The sequence below is a fragment of the Pan troglodytes genome, chromosome 5 (genome assembly GCF_028858775.2).
Source record: "Pan troglodytes isolate AG18354 chromosome 5, NHGRI_mPanTro3-v2.0_pri, whole genome shotgun sequence".
NCBI lineage: Eukaryota > Metazoa > Chordata > Mammalia > Primates > Hominidae > Pan > Pan troglodytes.
The window spans coordinates 34,750,450-34,765,586 of record NC_072403.2 but is presented as its reverse complement, the minus strand read 5'-3'; the positions used below and the strand labels follow the sequence as shown (position 1 = coordinate 34,765,586).

Below are 15,137 nucleotides of genomic sequence, written 5' to 3'. Positions count from 1 at the left end.
TTCTTGCTTCCACGAGTTGGATGCAGGCAATATAGGAGCCGACTGCAAAAGTGTAGGTGATATTGTCCAGAAAGAAACCCGAATTTCAGAGGCTTGCTGATGTGGAAGAAAGCCAAGATATTAGACTCATAGAGCTTCACTCTGCTAGGTAGGTTGAAATCTGGACACCCTGAATTCCATAAAAACAAGGTAGTACTCCTTCTGAAAACCCTCTTAAGTTTAAAATATACTGGGACTGCCTTACCTTTCTTGTTTTTCATGCCTTGTATTCCAAGCTTGACAAGCTATAACAAAAACAAAAGCAAAGAACACTCTTCCTATCTATAACAAAGGACCCTATGCTTCAGCGGGAGGGTCTCTCTTCCCGGTTAAACACTCTCCCCCTCGCTAACAGTAGGGATTGGAAATAGGCGGCTTCTCTGTCGTTTCCTTGGAAGCCACTAATACCACCCGCCTGTAACAGAACTCAAGGGTACCCGTGCTCTCCAGTGCCCCAGCCAGTAAAGGAGCTGCGAGGCGTTCTCAACGCCGCGACTGCCTTGAGCAAAACGAGGGAGATCTTGCGGGGAAAGTGTTTTCAGCTCACTTCTCCAACAGGGAATGAGCCCTCTCGCTTATCGCGGACAGCGAGGAAAAGCAGCGGAGATGGGCTTCCGGGCTGCACTCCGCCTTCCGGCCCACCCAGATCCTCTGGCAGCCTCGGGCGCTCGCCCACTTCGCTTCTCCTCCGCCTTTGCCGCCGCCGCCGCAGGTGCGCACCCCACCGCGTCCCTGCTTCCCTCTCGAACTCTTTTCGCAGGTGGTCCTCGTTCTCCTCTCCATCCATCTTTTCTTGAGTGTCAGAACTGGAGCCATAGCGTCCCCAAGACGAAATCCATGCTGGGTTTCGCGACCATGGTGCTGGCCCAGGCGCTGGCTGGGTAAGGACGGGCAGCGACCCACGCTCCTGGGTCTTCGTTTCTAAGAGCTGGGAATTCCACTTTCTCACCTCCTCACCTGCACCTAAATCCCCCGAGACGGTACTGACCCTTCTGTTTTAGTATCCATCTACGTTACTCTTGATAGAAGAGTACAGCCCTTGAAGGAAGAGGGAAAAGAAATTTGAGAAGGGAGAATTTAGAAAAACCTTTTTAGTTTGAAATTATTTCAAACCTACAGAAAAGTTGCAAAAATGATACAAAGAACTGCCACACACAAGTTACTCATATTTACCAATTCCCGATATTTTGCCACAATGATTCTCCTCTCTCTTTACGGCTAAACACACACACACACTATTATTTTTCTCATGTACTTTATTATTTATTTATTTATTGAGACAGGTCTTGCCCTGTCGTCCAGGCTGGAGTGCAGTGGTGCGATCTCGGCTCACTGCAACCTCCGCCTCCCGCGTTCAAGCGATTCTCCTACCTCTGCTTCCCAAGTAGTTGGGATTAGAGGCATGAGCCACCATGCCAGGCCAGTTTTTGTATTTTTAGTAGAGACGGGACTTCACCATGTTGGCCAGGCGGGTCTGGAACTCCTAACCTCTGGTGATCCGCCCGCCTCGGTCTCCCAAAGTGCTGGGTTTACAGGCGTGAGGCACCCCGGAGCTTCTGTGTTCTTTTAAATCATCCCCATCATTCTGGCACAGCAAGATATTTTAGGTTCATCTTGTAGTTTCCCTGGCACAGTCCTGGAGTCAGTGTAGTTGACACTAGTAGCTACTTTCTATTAGTATCTCTGGTTCCTTTTAGTAGAGAATGGTATTTGAAAATCAAAATATAGAGTCATCTTGCTCATTGTTTCTAAGGTATTTCTTCCAGGCTCAGTTAGCAGACAGATCTGTAGGGGAAATGTACTATTTTTATTTTTTGAGACAGAGTCTTAGTCGCCCAGGCTGGAGTGCGGTGGTGCGATCTTGGCTCGCTGCAACGTCCGCCTCCTGAATTCAAGCGATTATCCTGCCTCAGCCTCCCGAATAGCTGGGACTACAGGGGCGGCCACCACACCCGTCAAATTTTTGTATTTTTAGGAGAAACGGCGTTTTGCCATGTTGGCCAGGCTGTTCTCGATTTCTGACCTGAAGCGATCCATACGTCTCAACCTCCCAAAGTGCTGAGACTACAAGCGTGAGCCACCGCGCCCGGCCTATACAATTACATATGTATAATTTCATACTGATGCCTCCAATTCCCGTCAACACCAACAGGACTATTCTTTACCTTCTTTCTCTTACAGTGACAGCCTGTTTCCAACAACACACGCGCTCACACACACTCATTTTCCCAATCCTAAAATTCACACAAAATCTCAGAATTCCTGCAGCCTTAGCTCTAAAAAAAAAAAACCCCTCATACATAGAGTTTAAGATTTATTTCCTCTTCTTTTTGTACTTACAATTAGAACAACGAACTTTGTCAAGCATTTTCTTAAATCAGTTATTTCAATGGGGTTATGTTATTCTTTCACAATGCAGTTTTAATTTGCCTCTATTTGTGTTGAATTTTAGGGTATTTTCACACACACTTGAGTCAGTTTTATTTTTTGACCATGTGAGATTAACACGCTTCCAAGAGTCAAAAGAATACAGAACATTATAATCAGAAAATTTGCAAGAGAATGTTGTATGCCAGGACACACTCAAATGATTGAATGCAAGTATGCTCCAGGAAATCTAACGCGATGGGAAGCCCACCTTGGGGTGAGTTGATCTTGGACTGACCACAAATCAGGAACAGTGCCTTTATTTGTACTATTAAGCTACCTTTCTTTTGGTGTAGCAGGGCCTAAGAGAGGAAACACTTCCTGTAGGAAATTGAGAGTGGAATTGAAAACATAAAGATTGTCATGACACAGAGCCCAGACTCAGACAATAATAGTCATCAAAATATTCCCTGAAAGACAAGTTTCCCAGAGGGGGTATAGCTCAGCGGTAGAGCTCGTGCTTAGCATGCACAAGGTCCTGGGTTCAATCCTCAGCACCTCCTGGTTTTGTTTGCTTCCCCGGGCACTAGTAAGAAGCGGTCCATGATATTCCCCAACTTTAAATTTTTCTGTCTGCCAAGGTGAATTGTGTTGGCCTCTGCATTTCTCTCTCATACACAGAGGTGACTCGTGTTTATTCCTTTGAATCTATTTGCTGCTTAGGATTATCCACTTATATTTTCTAAGCAGTCCACCAATCACTAACATGAACCACGCACGAGGGAAGCAAGCAGTATTCCTGGCCATGCAACCAATTTCTAGTTGTAAATGAAATCATCAGAAACCATAGAACTGTGAGGCCCAAGTCTGATTTCAGATCGGAAGCTAAAAAGGCTCACGTCCTTTTCTGTTTCTTCTTCTAACTCCCTCTAACCAGGTTGAGAAGCCCTACAAGCTTTCACTAAAAGATTACACTGCCGGTGGTTGACGATTTGATGTGCTGGTGGTCACTTTTTCCATTAGAGACCCACATAGTTTGAAACTTAAACTATTTAACTACAAACACACGGCAAATGATGAAAAGATAGCAGTCACCTCAGCTGAAATTTGGTGGAAGTAAAAAGTACTTCTCTGGGTCCTCAAGGAAGTTTCTGGTCTGAGATGCAAATACTCTGAACTCCAGGAAACAAGATCAGTATAGGAGAAAGCTCATTTTGTTGTTTTTCATAAATAAAAGTAATGAACATTTATTCTCCCAAGCCCAACGGACCCTTTTCTACCTCATTGTACTTACTCTCCAGAAATAACCTCCTTGTAAGCTAGGGAACAACCCACACCTCCAGATTAGAGCTCTTTGTAGAGTTTCTGATTCTGGTATTACAGTACTAAGCAGAAATCCACAGGGAAATACTCTGCAAGCATGTTAATACTAATTTGTTAAAAGAAAATCTGCTTTTATTTTCATCTTTATTTCATGCCAACAAAGCAAAAAAAAAAAAAAAATAAGTTACTAAACACCCAGAAGGCAGAAAAGTGACCTCTCTCCATCTGCAGGAGCCAAGCAAGCGTGTGGGCTTCCGTATGCATCCTTTCTTTTACTCACTTTCTAAATGCTGTAACGGTCCACCATCTACCAGGTGGTCGCTAGTCATCGCTAAACTCAATCTGAGGTCAGCCCACTCGACTTGTGAGTGGTTCACTTATATTGCCTCTGCACCTGTAACAGGACTAAGAAGACGGTGGCTGCACACGTAGTTAACACCGATTGTACCTCGACTTCGCCTTTCTGCAACAGCTGTGCCGCTCTGCAGGTCCTGAGCCAAGAGCTGGACGTTAGGAGTAAAGGAGCTCGTTGCAAACGCCAGGAAGAGTTTCTTTAGGGTGAAGTTAGCTTTCGATTGGCTTTATTCTAGGAGATATATATGGAGCAAAGAAACGGGAACTTTTTCTCATCTTTTGCATTTTAAGCAAAAACTAATAAAATTAGATGTTTCCACCGTCATGCTCAGTCTCTTAGCTGCCGGCAGATCCCGCTTCTAACTCTCAACACAGGCACTTAGGAAGCCAGGAAATCCCTGAAACTCCCTAAGAAGCTACGGTATCAGCGGTTCCTGAGGCGCAAACCAAAACCCAACATCACTCCAAAGAGCTCAGTCCGTCTGTCGAGCGACGGAAATAGCGGAGAGGCGCTCTTGAAGCCGTGACAGCCTGGGCGAAACGAACCAGGTCTCCTTCCTGGTCCAGCCTACCTCCCTAGGGACACCTCTCTTCCCTCACGGCCAGAGGAAGCGACGGAGAGATGTGGCGCTTAGATTCACTCTACGGTCCCGTCCATCCAAGTCCGAATCATCTTAAGGATGCTTTTCCTTGCCCTCTATCTCTCTCCCATTTGTGTTTTTCTTCCTCCACTTCACGGCACCCCTCCTTTTCCCTCTCTCCGCCAGCTGGCGCTCAGCTCCTCTCCACCTTCCCTCCCATTTACTTCTGAATGAACTTTTCACAATAGTGCAGCGCAGTCCTAGAACCATTTACACACATTTTAAGCACTGTGTTGAGATTTATATGTAGCTGCTGTTTTAATTTCCGCATCACGTTCCATTTTTTTCCTCTCTGTATGTTCAACTTTTAACATTTCTGCAGCATAGGCTGAGGTTGCGCCCAGCTGGGGAGAGACGTGAGGCGGAGGGGATAAACCCAGAGGAATGTTGTTTCCTGTCTGAGAAGGCTCGGACCTTACAAGCGGGAGGACAAAACAAAGACTGCAAGCGAACATAATTTTATAAATTTTATTTATTTATTTTTTAGGAAATCATCTAATCATCCAGAAACAATTTTTTTGGGGGGGGAACGAAGTTTCGCTCTTGTTGCCCAGGCTGGAGCGCAGTGGTGCGATCTCGGGTCACTGCAACCTCTGCCTCCCGGGTTCAAGCGATTCTCCTGCCTCAGCCTCCTGAGTAACTGGGATTATAGGCGCCCGCCACCATGCCTGGCTAATTTATGTGCATTTAGTAGAGACGGGGTTTCACCATGTTGACTAGGCTGGTCTTGAACTTCTGACCTCAGGTGATTCACCTGCCTCGGCCTCCCAAAGTGCTGGGATCACAGGCGTGAGCCACCACTCCTGGCTTCAAGAACAATTTCTTATCGACCCTTCCATCAAATTTTGGCTAAAACTGAAAGCCTTGACTCTTTCAGAATAGGAGACTCAGTTTGAAAACTGTCCAGACATAGAGAGGGTTTTATTAAAATTCAGTTTGCAAGTAATTATTGGCCATAGCAATTCCCTCATTCCAGAGAGAACTGTTTCTGAAATTCTGTAAACTTCTTAAATTGTTTTTAAGTTATTTATCAAGAGGAGTACAATGTCTTGACACTTTTGAATTGATATAAAACTTCTAGGCTGAGGTGGAAGAACTGATTGAGCCAGGAGATGAAAGTTGCAGTGAGAGGAGATTGCCACTGCACTCCAGTCTGGCAGAGTGGGACACTGTCAAAATAAAAATAAATAAATACAATCTCATGATTACAGATGTGTATGTAAAAAGCAATTTTTTTTTTTTTTTTTTTGAGATGGAGTCTTGCTCTGTCACCCAGGCTGGAGTGTAGTGGTGTGATCTCGGCTCACTGCAACCTCTGCCTCCTGGGTTCAAGAGATTCTGTAGCTGGGACTACAGGGGCGCGCCTCGACGCGGGGCTAATTTTTGTGTTTTCAGTAGAGACAACATGGGGTTTCACTATGTTGGACAGGCTGGTCTCCAACTCCTGACCTCAGGCGATCTGCTCTCCTTGGCCTCCCAAAGTGCTGGGATTACAGGCGTGAGCCACTGCACCCAGCTGGAAAAAAAAAAAAAAAACAATTCTTATGCATCAATGTGCAGACCACAATTCTCTGAACCCCAAGGAATAGGCCGGGAACGGTGGCTCAAGCCTGTAATCCTAGCACTTTGGGAAGCCGAGGCGAGACCAGACTGATCAACATGGTGAAACTTCGTCTCTACTAATAATACAAAAAAATTAGCTGGGCTTGGTGGCGCGCGCCTGTAATCCCACCTACTGGAAGAGACTGAGTCAGGAGAATCGCTTGAACCTGAAAGACGGAGGTTGCACTAAGTCCAGATCGTGCCACTGCACTCCAGCCTGGGAGACAGAGCGGGACTCCATCTCAAAACAAAGAAAGAAAGAAACAAACAAACAAACATATTATACTTTCCATTTTCACTCCCTGGGTCTCCGTACCACCCAAGGTGGATGTGTGAGCAAAAGACTGGTAAAAGAAAGAAAATAGAAAAAAAGAACTACCTCGCTCAGGATGTCTTTTTTTCGGAAGCTATAAGCCCACTACCGTGTTAAAGTGTCCACTAATCTTCTGTTCCTTTATGACATGCCATTGAAGAGCAAGCCAGAAAAAGAAAATCCGAAAAAAGAGAAAAGGAAATGCCTAGATAATTTCATTTTGAATTCCTTAGTTTTCTGAGCAGTGTTTTATACGGTGACCAAGCATGGGAGTATCTTCCTGATTTGACCTATTCCTCGCCTTTTCTTTCCCATCTTTTGCTGGGGAAAATTGGATCCTATTTCACACATAAATTGCAGCAGAACTTATATTTCTTGGGTGGAGGGGAGGTGAGTGAATGACGGGTGATATTGAAGACAACAGAATTAGGCGTTGGAAGATACACTGATCCTACAAATGGCAGTTTCTGTATTTTGAAGAAATGACAAAAGGAGTAGGATCACAGTGGCCGAAATAGCTCAGTTGGGAGAGCGTTAGACTGAAGATCTAAAGGTCCCTGGTTCAATCCCGGGTTTCGGCAGTTGCACTTTGGTTTTAGCATAATTGTCACTCCTTCAACACAGCGCTTGCGCACCAATCCCAGAGGTCTATATATAACTCTAGGTGTTTGTGTTTTTTTTGTTTCTTTTTTCTTTTTTCTTTTTTTTTTTTTTTTTGGCTGTTTTCTGAAAATTCCATAAAGGTAATGTATACACACACACACACACACACACACACACACACACATATCTATATCTATATATATACACACAAACACATATATATATATATTTGTAACACTCTCTCCACTGAAGACTTCCATGAAGTGTTAACTGATAGGACGTAAATTATTTAAAGTCTTAAACCTAGCAAGTTATTACTTTTAAAACCTAAGAAATTCCAATATGCTATATGCTGCGGCACTTACAATTCATTTCTGATTTGATGTTATTTATGTGTGTTGGGCGGGGGTGTTTTTAAATCACAAGAAATGTGAAGAAACCTGTAGAAGAAGAACTATTATACTGTATGAGTGTATATATGTGGTGGTGGTATATTCAAGAAACATTTTGCAATTAGAAAAAACCGGGTTTGTACCTTGAGTCAACTCCATAGCTCTGCAGTTAAACTGCTGGAAAAATAACTTTTGCTTTGTTTTGTTTTTCTGAGGCAGGGTCTTACTCTGTCACCCATGCTGGAATGCAGTGATATGATCACAGCTCACTGCAGCCTCAGCCTCCCTGGACTCAAGCGATCCACCTATGTCAGCCTCCTGAGTAGCTAAGACTACAGAAATGCAACAAGAAGCCTGGCTTTTTGTTTGTCTGTTTGTTTTTTGCGTTTTTTTATTATTATTATTTTTTGGTAGAGACTGGGTTTCACCATGTTGCCCTGGCTCTTCTGGAAATCCTGGCTCACCTCTGCCTCTCACCATGCTGGGATTACAGGCTTGAGCCACCACACCAGGCCTAATTACAGGAATATTCTAAGTTTTCTTACTGACAGGAAGCCTGGCACCCTTGTCCAGAATTTCCAAATCTTAACTAATTTCTGTGTTGGAATCCAGGAAAGAACAAAAATAAGTACTTGTATATGAATTATTCTGTCAGACATTCATGAGGGGCCCTAGAATACTGAAAATGAAAGCAAATGGGCAGCAAAGTCATCAAGATTCAGGTGCATGTGCCTCATTTTCCCTTTTCCACTTCAACTTCTCTGTTGAAATACTGTGTTGGGGGTAATGGGTCTTTTTCTTTCCTCCTTTTTTCTTTCAAATTGCTGTTTCATTTTGAGAGTTATTTTCCCCTAACTCCTGCATACTGTGTGAGGAGACTAAACAATCTACAGTACTTCAACATCAGAACTGCAGCAAGTTGAAAAAGGAAAATTAGTACCAAATGAGAAGAAACCTCAGGGTGAGGACACTGACTGTACAGAAACTGGGAATCAGATACTTTATCCTTTAGGTCACTGAGGCTTTCTCAACTCAGAAGCTTGTGTTTCATTTCATTAAGAAATATTTGATTAGACAAATGGTAGCACTGAATGTTTTCTTGCCTAACACGGTAATGATTTCTTTATATTCTGTTGAAAGGGAAGGTCTAGGGTAATTCCAAGCATGATTTGTCTTCTATTCAATAGCTTAAAAATGTAGCTAATAATAATTATGTTAAATGGGATGTTGTAAAGATCTAAGGAGATTATGCATAGAAATGCATTCTGTCGAGAACACTCAAGGCATGAAACTTAATTACTGGGAGACCATGCTCCATGTTCTCTGGCTCTGGGAATCTCCCAGAACAGCATTTAAAGAGATAACATCATCTCTAGACAATGCTGTCCAATTAAAAGATAATACAAGTCTTCTACTTTATCTTCCGGAATAAAAATAATTAAAAAAATACAAGTCATAAATGCGAGTCACTTTTGTAGTTCTAAATTTTCTAGTAGTCACATTAAAAAAAACAGGCAATATTTATTCTATATCTTATTTTTTTATTTTTTATTTTTTTTTTGTAGATGGAGTTTCGCTCTTGTTGCCCAGGCTGGAGTGCAATGGCGCGATCTCGGCTCAGCGCAACCTCTGCCTCCAGTGTTCAAGCGATTCTCCTGCCGCCTCAGCTTCCCGAGTAGCTGGGATTACAGGCACTCGCCACCACCCCGGCTAATTTTTTTTTTTTTTTTTTGTGACGGAGTCTCGCTCTGTCGCCCAGGCTGGAGTGCAGTGGCGCGCGCTGCAAGCTCCGCCTCCCGGGTTCACGCCATTCTCCTGCCTCAGCCTCCCGAGTAGCTGGGACTACAGGCGCCTGCCACCACGCCCGGCTAATTTTTTGTATTTTTTAGTAGAATTGGGGTTTCACCGTGTTAACCAGGATGGTCTCGATCTCCTGACCCCGTGATACGCCCGCCTCGGCCTCCCAAAGTGCTGGGATTACAGGCGTGAGACCCCGCGCCCGGCCCCAATTTTGTATTTTTAGTAGATACGAGGTTTCTCCATGTTGGTCAGGCTGGTCTTGAACTCCCGATCTCAGGTGATCCGCCTACCTCGGTCTCCCAAAGTGCTGGTATTACAGGCGTGAGCCACCGAGCCCGATCTCTATATTATTTTAAAAACAATTTCAACTTTTATGTTAGATTCAGGGGGTACATGTGCAGGATTCTTACATGGGTATATTGCATGATGCTGGGGTTGGGGTGGGATTAATCCTGTCACCCGGGTAGTGAGCATAGTATCCAATAGTTAGCTTTTCAAGCCTTTCCCCTTCCCAGCTACTCCCTAGTAGTCCCCGATGTTTACTGTTTCCGTCTTTTATGTCCAGTTTTAATAATATACGTAAATGGCCTTGTATAACAACATTATTTTAAGTAATCCATCTTAAAATTATAAGTGAGTTATTTTATATTAAAAATGATATTGCATCTTTGAAATCTGGTATATATTTTATACTTACAACACATCTTACCTTGGACTGGGCAATTTCAAGCATTCAATAGCCAATGTGGCTGATGGTAACCATATTGGAAAGTGCAGATTTAAACAGGTACTTTATATATTTTTAGGTTTTCAAAACTGAGTATGTATGACGTGAGGGTGTTCTGTCTTCAAAATTAAATGTTTAATTCCTCAGAAAAATGCTGTGATAAATAAGCTCATCCTACACATTATACGCAAAAAAAAAAAAAAAGTGTTTCAGTCATGTTGTTGGTAGATAGCCTGAAGACAGATATGGATATTTAATTATTTTAAATTCCCCCCTTTCATGTGGCAAACAAAAAAGCATATCTTCTTATTATGAATTCCCAAGAATCTGATAGACAGCCAGGTTTCTCTGGCTGTGACATGACATAAGGATGAAGGAGTGTTTCTGCAAACTGTCCTAATATTGCTTTTACAGCATCAAAGAGTCAAGATAATCCTCCCAAGCATTTACATGCACACACAAACAGACACAGACAGGCAGACACGCACACACATGAATACATATGAATTTTGTGTGTAACGCTTCTCTAGTCTCTCATTCAGTGAAACCTATTACTCAGTTTCCTATTTTGATTCTAGAAATCCCATCAGCCAACTGAAAAGCCAAGTCTGCCATACAACTTGCAATCTGCCAATTTTAAAATGGATCAATGTTATTTTATTAACACTGGCAAAGGCTCATATATGGGCAAACCAGAATGAGAAAGAGTTAATCGTCACCAGAAATTTGGTTCCGAGAAATGGGTTTTCTTCTCATCTTCTTATATAGTTCAAAGAATCCAGTCTCACCATGATAAGTCCCAAGATTCGAGAACTAGTTAGAAGAAAACTTGTTTGTTGCCTACAAATATCACGAATAGGTTTGTAATTTCCATATCTCAAAGTACACTTTTTAGTCTTTATCCACCTGCATGTAATGTGTCTACTACTACTAATGCTTACAAACCCCAGGCTGGAGACGGAGTTAATTGCCTGAGTTCTCTGTGTAATATCCTCACAGGCGTGCCCCACAGATATTTTAAATTTAGCATGAGCCAAACTAACTCATCTTCTCCATCTTTCAATCTTTCTCCCATTCCTGAAAGAGTTGTTAAAACCTCCCCTTTTCTGTGCCTGCTTGTCTTTGGCAATAGCATGTTTGTTTTTCTGAACTACTCTTCAATCCTGTTTCTATTTATCTTTCGTCTTACTCTCATAATTCAACCCTCATCTCCATCCCCAAAGCTGGTTTTCATTTATGCCTTATGAATTCCCTCCCCTCACCTCCCGTCTCCTTCTCTCTCTCTCTCCTTTCCTTCCTTCCCTTCCTCTCTCTTTCTCCTTCCTTCCTTTCTCCCTTCCTTCCCACTTCCTTCCCTCTTTCCCTCCCTCCGTCCCTCACTCCCACTTTCTCTTGCTTGCTTGCTTGCTTGCTTTTGTCACTCCATTGTCCGGGCTCGAGGGTAGTGGTGCAATCATAGCTCCCTACAATCGCTAACTCCCGAGTTCAAGCGATCCTCGTGCCTCAGCCTCTGGAGTTGTGAGTACAGGAGTAAGACACCACGCCAGCTAAGGACCCCTGTGAAAAAATGTTGAGTGCACCGCTCTCAGGTTTTCTTCTGATTATAGCTTTCCTCTATCAAATCTTACCTTTGATATTCCGATTGAGCAAACAACAATTATGAAGAGTTTTAGGCAGGAAAAGGCTGAATTTCAATGGCTTTGTGTTATATCTGGAAGAAATCAAAAGAAACGAAAATCAGAACTTGATTCTTGCCAAGCATAATAGAAGCAGACCCTAAGAACTCAACGTCTTCAGGCCACAAAGGAAACTTCTTGTGGTTATTATCTGACACTTTTCTAATCTTTCGTTTTTCGTTTCAAGTCCTACACAGTATTCTAAAGAATCTGTATCCCCCATTAGTACCAAGTATCTCCTGCTCAGAGTAGCTCTCCACGCTCTATGGTACTGACCACTACTACCAGCATGCTCACGGAGTCTCAGGAAATGAAAGTTACCTCCTGAAAATTATTACAAATGGGTCTTATAGTAAGGGGGTGTAGCTCAGTGGTAGAGCGCATGCTTTGCATGTATGAGGCCTCGGGTTCGATCCCCGACACCTCCAAGTGATGGTTTCCCTCTGGCAGTTCTCAAGCGACAGACCTCTGCCTCCTCACATTTTTCTGTTCTATTTCTGCACATATAGTAAGTAAAAATGTACTCCAATGCATTGCCTTGAACTATCTCCAACCTCTATGCTGTGAGCCTCATCATCACATAAGGCGATTGCGACAGCAGAAGGAAGACAAAAAAGTAACGAGGGGGAAAGAACAGGATCGCAACAGTGGTCTCTTGACCCAAACAAAAGCATGAACATTCACAGGCGGCTTGCGTTCGCTCCCATTTTGTTTTGTTTTGTTTTTGTTTGTTTGTTTTGTTTTTTGAGACGGAGTTTTGCTCTCGTTGCCCAGGCTAGAGTGCAGTCGCACCACCTCGGCTCACTGCAACCTCCGCCTTCCGGTTTCAAGAGATTCTCCTGCCTCAGCCTCCCAAGTAGCTGGGATTACAGGCGCCCGCCACCACGCCCAGCTAATTTTTTTGTATTTTTAGTAGAGACGGGGTTTCACCATGTTAGTCAGGCTGGTCTTGAACTGCCGACCTCGTGAGCCACCCGCCTCGGCCTCCCAAAGTGCTGGGATTACAGGCGTGAGCCACCGCGCCCGGCCTTCCATTTTCTGCTATGATTAAAGAGACGCAAAGACCAAGAAGAGAGAAAAATGCCAGTGGGCATCTTTTTTTTTTTAAGTTATTTTTGTTTTCTGGGCCAAAGAACAGAGCGAAAGCATCTGTCCACTCATTTCTACACCAGTCTCTCCCTGTCGACCTACATAGGGACATAAGTGCGATCCAATACTGAGACAAGGACTGCTGTGGCTCTCTAGCCACTTGAGATGGGAGTGGCAGGACGCTGGACGGCCAAACGAAGACTGTCCGGGAATTAGAGGCCTTCTACATGCAAGAAGCAGAAACTAATACGGATCAACATTCGCTACTGATATTCCATAAGACTGATTCATATTCGTATTCCTGCATTTCCTCAGTCACTGTAATATTGCCTGGGAACTTCTGGTAACAGCAAACAGAGGCCCATAAGAAAAAACCAGGGAAAGGTTTTCTGTCACAATGGAAAATACATGCAGAGTAAAAGGTAAGTAGATCGCAATTGTGTGGGCACTTTCTGCCTTGGAAAAAACCAAACAAACATTTCATGTTCTTTCTCGATCCATCTGATTACAACTGCTTTTTTTTGAAAAGGGAACACCCAAGAAATTCTATGCACTCATGGTACCTGTTAAAGGTTTCCAATGGTATACAGTTTCAAAACTGCTGTTCTCTCTGTACATATTTATTTATTTATTGTTGAATTAAAGTGTCTTTGAGAGGCAAGAAACTACAATGTTTATTCCCAGTCCACCAGCCTAACACTCTATCAGGCTGGCATGTCTTTACTTCTTGATTCTTTTGTCCAGTGAAAGTATCTATAACTAGCATCCAGGAGGGATACGGTCTAGTGAAACCTGCTTAGCTGAAGACTGGCTGTGTGTGTGCCCCCAGGCCAATCACATGTTTGTTTTGAGATACATTTTTTGGAGGAAGGTAATACCCACGTGCCATGTATTTTCTTTTTGTTTCATACTTTTTCTTTTTTAATTTCCTGGCATCTATTGGTTCTCTCCAGGCAAACAGTGGCATGTCAGCCACAGCGGACACTGCACAGGAGAGCAAGGGGTGGGGAATTAGGATGCCGCAAGCAGAATGCTAAATTCCAGGCCTAACCTCAGATCTATTGAATCAGAACTGCTGAGCATGGGGCTCAGCCTCTTGTGTTTGAATAAGCCCTCAAGTGACTCTGATGCTAAAGTTTGAGAAGCACTGTTCTAGAAGTTTAAGAAGGAGGTCCCAGGATCAGGCGGCTGCTGAGGGGGAAGATTTTTTCCTGGGGTTCCTTGCCTATTCTCAATCAAAAACTTAAACCACGTAGGACAGCCAGTGGGGTTTGTTTGTTGCATTATGTCAGGGGTGGGGTTGGATTTACCATTTCTTTTTTGTTTGTTTTTGTTTTGTTTTGTTCTGTTTTTGTGAGAGAGAGTCTTGCTCTGTCACCCAGGCTGAAGTGCAGTGGTGCAATCTTGGCTCACTGCAACCTCCGCCTATTGAGTTCAAGCGATTCTCCTGCCTCAGTCTCCTGAGTAGCTGGGATTACAGGCGCCTGCCACCATGCCCAGCTAATTTTTGTTTTTTAGTAGAGACAGGGTTTTGACATATTGGTCAGGCTGGTCTCAAACTCCTGACCTCAAGTGATCTACCCACCTCGGCCTCCCAAAATGCTGGGATTACAGGCGTGGGCCACCATTCCCAGCCTCCTTCATCCTTTTGATGTCAGCTGAGTCTACAGTGATGTCCTCTTTTTATTCCTGATGTTGGTAAACTGTGTCATCTCTCTGCTGAAAATTTCTATCTTGCTAGAGTTCTTCTTTTATTGATCCTTGAAAGGAACTAGCTTTTTGTTTGTTTTTCTATTTTTTTGTGTGTGTGTGCGTGTGTTCCATTTCACTGATTTCTGCTTTTATTTTTTATTATTTCCTTTCTTCTATTTGCTTTGGGTTATTTTGCTCTTTTTCCCACCTGATTTCTACAAGTAAGAGCTTAGAGGACTGATTTGGGACTTTTTTCTTTTCTAATGTATGCACTTAGTGCTGTATATTTCTCTCTCAGCACTCCTTTAGGATATCTTGGAATTTTTAATATATTGTATTTTCATTTTTATTCACGCTACCTTATTTTTTGATATCTACTAAGGTTTTCTCTTTGTCCTATGAACTGTTTAGTAGTGTGTTGTTCATTTTCCAAGCGTTTGGACATTTTTTCTGTCTTTTTGTGACTGATTTTTACTTTAATTTCATTTTGGTCAGGGATTATACCATATTAGTTAATTC

At 43.1% G+C, this 15,137-nt stretch overlaps 3 non-coding genes across 3 annotated transcripts; all 3 read left to right on the top strand.

Moving 5' to 3' along the window:
- The first annotated feature begins 2,897 nt into the window (after window positions 1-2,897).
- On the top strand, window positions 2,898-2,969 carry TRNAA-AGC (transfer RNA alanine (anticodon AGC)). Its single transcript has one exon. It is a non-coding gene; the product is annotated as a tRNA-Ala (tRNA).
- Window positions 2,970-7,147: 4,178 nt separating this feature from the next.
- TRNAF-GAA (transfer RNA phenylalanine (anticodon GAA)) lies at window positions 7,148-7,220 on the top strand. Its single transcript has one exon. It is a non-coding gene; the product is annotated as a tRNA-Phe (tRNA).
- Window positions 7,221-12,193: 4,973 nt separating this feature from the next.
- Window positions 12,194-12,265, top strand: TRNAA-UGC (transfer RNA alanine (anticodon UGC)). The gene has a single exon. It is a non-coding gene; the product is annotated as a tRNA-Ala (tRNA).
- The last annotated feature ends 2,872 nt before the right edge of the window (window positions 12,266-15,137 follow it).